The following is a 6,106-nucleotide window of genomic DNA, read 5'->3' on the forward strand; positions in this document are numbered from 1 at the left end:
TCAGGCATAAAGATTATGGATCTAGATTGCAGGAAAAAGCTGTTTTAATTGTTAGAAAAATTATAAATTCTCCAGCTTTCGTGGGCCCCTCCCCCCTGCCGTCACGTACATCGGCCCCTCTAAAATACGACGTGGCTGCTTTACCTACTGTAGTTAAATGCACTGACTGTGAGTCACTCTGAATAGAAGCGTCTACCTAAACGACCAACATGTAAAATGCTGTGAATTTCCATCTGCTCTACATCAGTCAGAAGAATGGAGGAGGCAGCAGATCTAAATGAGAACAGGGGTTTAGCCATGTTATTCCACCGTGTTACAAACACATCACATCAAGAGAACCATCCAGAGGCTTCTCATGCCAGAGCATAAAGCGTGACAAGCACCCGAGCACCGCCCAGCCAGAAGAAGAAGAAGAAGAAAAGCCACCGTGCAAATGTGCAAATCTCCGAGCCTCAAAGAGGGCTCCATTCCAGAAAGCTCTGCACACCACCACGGCCCGCCAGCCCAGCCCAGCCCAGCGACAGGAGACTGGGGTTGTGTTTCTACCCGTTGCCCAGGCTCTGGACAGACAGCCCTGGATGACATGGGGAGGGTCCCAATAGTCTAATAAAGATGGCCTCCGCTCTTCATGTCTCCTTGTCTCATTTACTTCCTCTGTTATCGATGTGAGAGAGGAGGCCTGGTGAAAACAAATCAAATCAATAACAGGTGTTACTACAGTTTCTACATTCACCATCAGGCTGGCACCTATATGCTCTCTACATTCACCATCAGGCTATCACCTATATGCTCTCTACATTCACCATCAGGCTCTCTACATTCACCATCAGGCTATCACCTATATGCTCTCTACATTCACCATCAGGCTCTCTACATTCACCATCAGGCTTGCACCTATATGCTCTCTACATTCACCATCAGGCTCTCTACATTCACCATCAGGCTCTCTACATTCACCATCAGGCTCTCTACATTCACCATCAGGCTCTCTACATTCACCATCAGGCTCTCTACATTCACCATCAGGCTTGCACCTATATGCTCTCTACATTCACCATCAGGCTTGCACCTATATGCTCTCTACATTCACCATCAGGCTCTCTACATTCACCATCAGGCTATCACCTATATGCTCTCTACATTCACCATCAGGCTCTCTACATTCACCATCAGGCTCTCTACATTCACCATCAGGCTATCACCTATATGCTCTCTACATTCTCCATCAGGCTTTCACCTATATGCTCTCTACATTCACCGTCAGGCTATCACCTATATGCTCTCTACATTCACCATCAGGCTTTCACCTATATGCTCTCTACATTCACCATCAGGCTGGCACCTATATGCTCTCTACATTCACCATCAGGCTATCACCTATATACTCTCTACATTCACCATCAGGCTTGCACCTATATGCTCTCTACATTCACCATCAGGCTATCACCTATATGCTCTCTACATTCACCATCAGGCTTTCACCTATATGCTCTCTACATTCACCATCAGGCTATCACCTATATGCTCTCTACATTCACCATCAGGCTTTCACCTATATGCTCTCTACATTCACCATCAGGCTCTCTACATTCACCATCAGGCTATCACCTATATGCTCTCTACATTCTCCATCAGGCTATCACCTATATGCTCTCTACATTCACCATCAGGCTATCACCTATATGCTCTCTACATTCACCATCAGGCTATCACCTATATGCTCTCTACATTCACCATCAGGCTATCACCTATATGCTCTCTACATTCACCATCAGGCTATCACCTATATACTCTCTACATTCACCATCAGGCTGGCACCTATATGCTCTCTACATTCACCATCAGGCTGGCACCTATATGCTCTCACACCAGTTCAGATGAAGGAGAGGAGACGAGGTCAGATAGATGGATGATGGAGATGAGACGAGGTCGGATAGATGGATAAAGGAGAGGAAACTAGGTTGGATAGATGGATAAAGGAGAGGAGACAAGGTCGGATAAATGGATTAAGGAGAGGAGACGAGGTTGGATAAATGGATTAAGGAGAGGAGACGAGGTTGGATAAATGGATTAAGGAGAGGAGACGAGGTTGGATAGATGGATGAAGGAGAGGAGACTAGGTTGGATAGATGGATGAATGAGAGGAGACGAGGTCAGATAGATGGATGAAGGAGAGGAGACGAGGTCAGATAGATGGATGAATGAGAGGAGACTAGGTCGGATAGATGGATAAAGGAGAGGAGACGAGGTCGAATAAATGGATTAAGGAGAGGAGACGAGGTTGGATAGATGGATGAAGGAGAGGAGACGAGGTTGGATAGATGGATGAAGGAGAGGAGACGAGGTCAGTTAGATGGATGAATGAGAGGAGACGAGGTCAGATAGATGGATGAATGAGAGGAGACTAGGTCAGATAGATGGATGAATGAGAGGAGACGAGGTCAGATAGATGGATGAATGAGAGGAGACGAGGTCGGATAGATGGATGATGGAGAGGAGACGAGGTCGGATAGATGGATGAATGAGAGGAGACGAGGTCAGAAAGATGGATGAATGAGAGGAGACTAGGTCGGATAGATGGATTAAGGAGAGGAGACGAGGTCGGATAGATGGATGAATGAGAGGAGACTAGGTCGGATAGATGGATAAAGGAGAGGAGACGAGGTTGGATAGATGGATGAAGGAGAGGAGACGAGATCAGATAGATGGATTAAGGAGAGGAGACGAGGTCAGATAGATGGATTAAGGAGAGGAGACGAGGTCAGATAGATGGATGAAGGAGAGGAGACGAGGTCAGATAGATGGATGAAGGAGAGGAGACTAGGTTGGATAGATGGATGAATGAGAGGAGACGAGATCAGATAGATGGATAAAGGAGAGGAGACGAGGTCGGATAAATGGATTAAGGAGAGGAGACGAGGTTGGATAGATGGATGAATGAGAGGAAACTAGGTCGGATAGATGGATGAAGGAGAGGAGACTAGGTCGGATAAATGGATTAAGGAGAGGAGACGAGGTTGGATAGATGGATGAAGGAGAGGAGACTAGGTCGGATAGATGGATGAAGGAGAGGAGACTAGGTCAGATAGATGGATGAAGGAGAGGAGACGAGGTCAGATAGATGGAAGAAGGAGAGGAGCCAAAGTCAGAAAGATGAATTAAAGAGATGATGCCAGGAGAGTAAACCACACTAGACTATTGAGACTCAGCCCTCCATGCTTGCCCACGTGCCTCCCTGCTAAGACCAAGCCAAAGGGCAGAGAGAGAGGGAGAGAGAGAGAGAGAGAGAGAGAGAGAGAGAGAGAGAGAGAGAGAGAGAGAGAGAGAGGGAGAGAGAGAGGGAGAGAGATAGAGAGGGAGAAAGAGAGAGAGAGAGAGAGAGAGAGAGAGAGAGAGAGAGATGGAGAGAGGGAGAGAGAGAGAGAGATAGAGAGGGAGAGAGAGAGAGAGAGAGAGAGAGAGAGAGAGAGAGAGGGAGAGAGAGAGAGAGAGAGATAGAAAGGGAGAAAGAGAGAGAGTCAGTGTGTGTGTGATGTACACACCCAGGCCTGAGCCACAGCCTGCCTGTCTGGCCTGCCTCGCTGTTTAAAATGTGTATAGCCTCTCTCTCTCTCCGGTCATGTGTTTTTCAGCAGGGATGAAGCTGTGTGGGAGTGGAAACGGTGTGGTTTCAGCCTGGAGGCCAACAACACACTGATTGGAAGAAAAGGAGGAGGATGTAAAAGAGAGAGAGAAGAGAAAAGCAATGATCCTGAAATAACAGCACATCCATAGGAAGACACAATGTGGAATAGAGAAGGAACGACTAACAGCACATCCATAGGGAGACACAATGTGGAATAGGGAAGGAACGACTAACAGCACATCCATAAGAAGACACAATGTGGAATAGGGAAGGAACGACTAACAGCACATCCATAAGAAGACACAATGTGGAATAGGAAAGGAACGACTGACAGCACATCCATAGGGAGACACAATGTGGAATAGAGAAGGAACGACTGACAGCACATCCATAGGGAGACACAATGTGGAATAGGGAAGGAACGACTGACAGCACATCCATAGGAAGACACAATGTGGAATAGGGAAGGAACGACTAACAGCACATCCATAGGGAGACACAATGTGGAATGGGGAAGGAACGACTGACAGCACATCCATAGGGAGACACAATGTGGAATAGGGAAGGAACGACTAACAGCACATCCATAGGAAGACACAATGTGGAATAGAGAAGGAACGTCTTGTGGTCAGGCTTGTGCCGGATAGGAAGATGAGGACCCCAAATATACATCTGAAGAGGAAGAGAGGAGAATGAACAGATAGAATGAAAAGAGAGGGATCATTTTTTGGGATGATCAGTGAGATATACCTGCTGGAGCGCGTGCTACGGGTGGGTGTTGTTATCATGACCAGTGAACTGAGATAAGGCGGAGCTTTACTTAGCATGGAGGGAAACGAGGGAACGAGGGAAAGTATAGTGTGTGTGTCTGTGTTGGAGGTGTCTGTGTGGGAGGTGTCTGTGTGGGAGGTGTCTGTGTTGGAGGTGTCTGTGTGGGAGGTGTCTGTGTTGGAGGTGTCTGTGTTGGAGGTGTCTGTGTGGGAGGTGTCTGTGTGGGAGGTGTCTGTTTGGGAGGTGTCTGTGTGGGAGGTGCCTGTGTTGGAGGTGTCTGTGTTGGAGGTGTCTGTGTGGGAGGTGTCTGTGTGGGAGGTATCTGTGTTGGAGGTGTCTGTGTGGGAGGTGTCTGTGTGGGAGGTATCTGTGTTGGAGGTGTCTGTGTGGGGTGCTGGGCAGAGCAGAAAGAGACACCAGAGAGAGACAGAGAGAGACAGAGCAGAGCAGAGAGAGAGAGCAGAGCAGAGAGAGACATCAGAGAGAGACACCAGAGAGACCAGAGAGAGACAGAGCAGAGCAGAGAGAGACAGAGCAGAGCAGAGAGACCAGAGAGAGACACCAGGGAGAGACAGAGAGAGACACCAGAGAGAGACAGAGCGGAGCAGAGAGAGAGAGCAGAGCAGAGAGAGACACCAGAGAGACCAGAGAGAGACAGCGCAGAGCAGAGTAAGACAAAGCAGAGAGAGACACCAGAGAGAGACAGAGCGGAGCAGAGAGAGAGAGCAGAGCAGAGAGAGACACCAGAGAGAGACAGAGAGAGACAGAGCAGAGCAGAGAGAGAGAGCAGAGCAGAGAGAGACAGAGAGAGACAGAGCAGAGCAGAGAGAGACAGAGCAGAGCAGAGAGAGACACCAGAGAGAGACAGAGAGAGACAGAGCAGAGCAGAGAGAGACAAAGAGAGAGCAGAGTAAGACAGAGCAGAGCAGAGAGAGACACCAGAGAGAGACAGAGAGAGACACCAGAGAGAGCAGAGAGAGAGAGCAGAGAGAGCAGAGAGAGAGAGCAGAGAGAGCAGAGTAAGACAGAGCAGAGAGAGACACCAGAGAGAGACAGAGATATATTTTGTATATATATACATATATATTTGATTTTGATTTTTCGATATGTATACTTTGACAATGTAAGTAATAACGAACCTACCATATCAATAAAGTCAATTGAATTGAATTGAATTGAGAGACAGAGCAGAGCAGAGAGAAACACCAGAGAGAGACACCAGAGAGAGACACCAGAGAGAGCAGAGAGAGACAGAGGGTAACCTGCATCTGTTGTCTCTCAGCAGGTATAATTGATGTTAGCATGGCCAACATTACCACTGTCCTGAACCATGGATCTGTCTGTGTGGGGCTGTGGTTACTTCAACAGGTAATTACAAGGCTGCTCCATGTCACACACACACTGCACGCTAACATCACACACACACACACACCGCACGCTCACATCACACACACACACGGACACACACACTGCACGCTCACATCACACACACACACACATACGCACACACACACACCGCACGCTCACATCACACACACACACGTGGACACACACACTGCACGGTCACATCACACACACACACGGACACACACACCACACGCTCGAATCACACGCACGTAAGAAAAGCCTCCTCCCGTCACAAAAAATTGTGGAAGGAGAAATGAATACAGGTTCTGACAGGTTTCTGGAGGAGAGGAGAGTGTTCTACCT

Source organism: Salvelinus fontinalis, unplaced genomic scaffold (genome assembly GCF_029448725.1).
Source record: "Salvelinus fontinalis isolate EN_2023a unplaced genomic scaffold, ASM2944872v1 scaffold_0296, whole genome shotgun sequence".
Lineage (NCBI taxonomy): Eukaryota > Metazoa > Chordata > Actinopteri > Salmoniformes > Salmonidae > Salvelinus > Salvelinus fontinalis.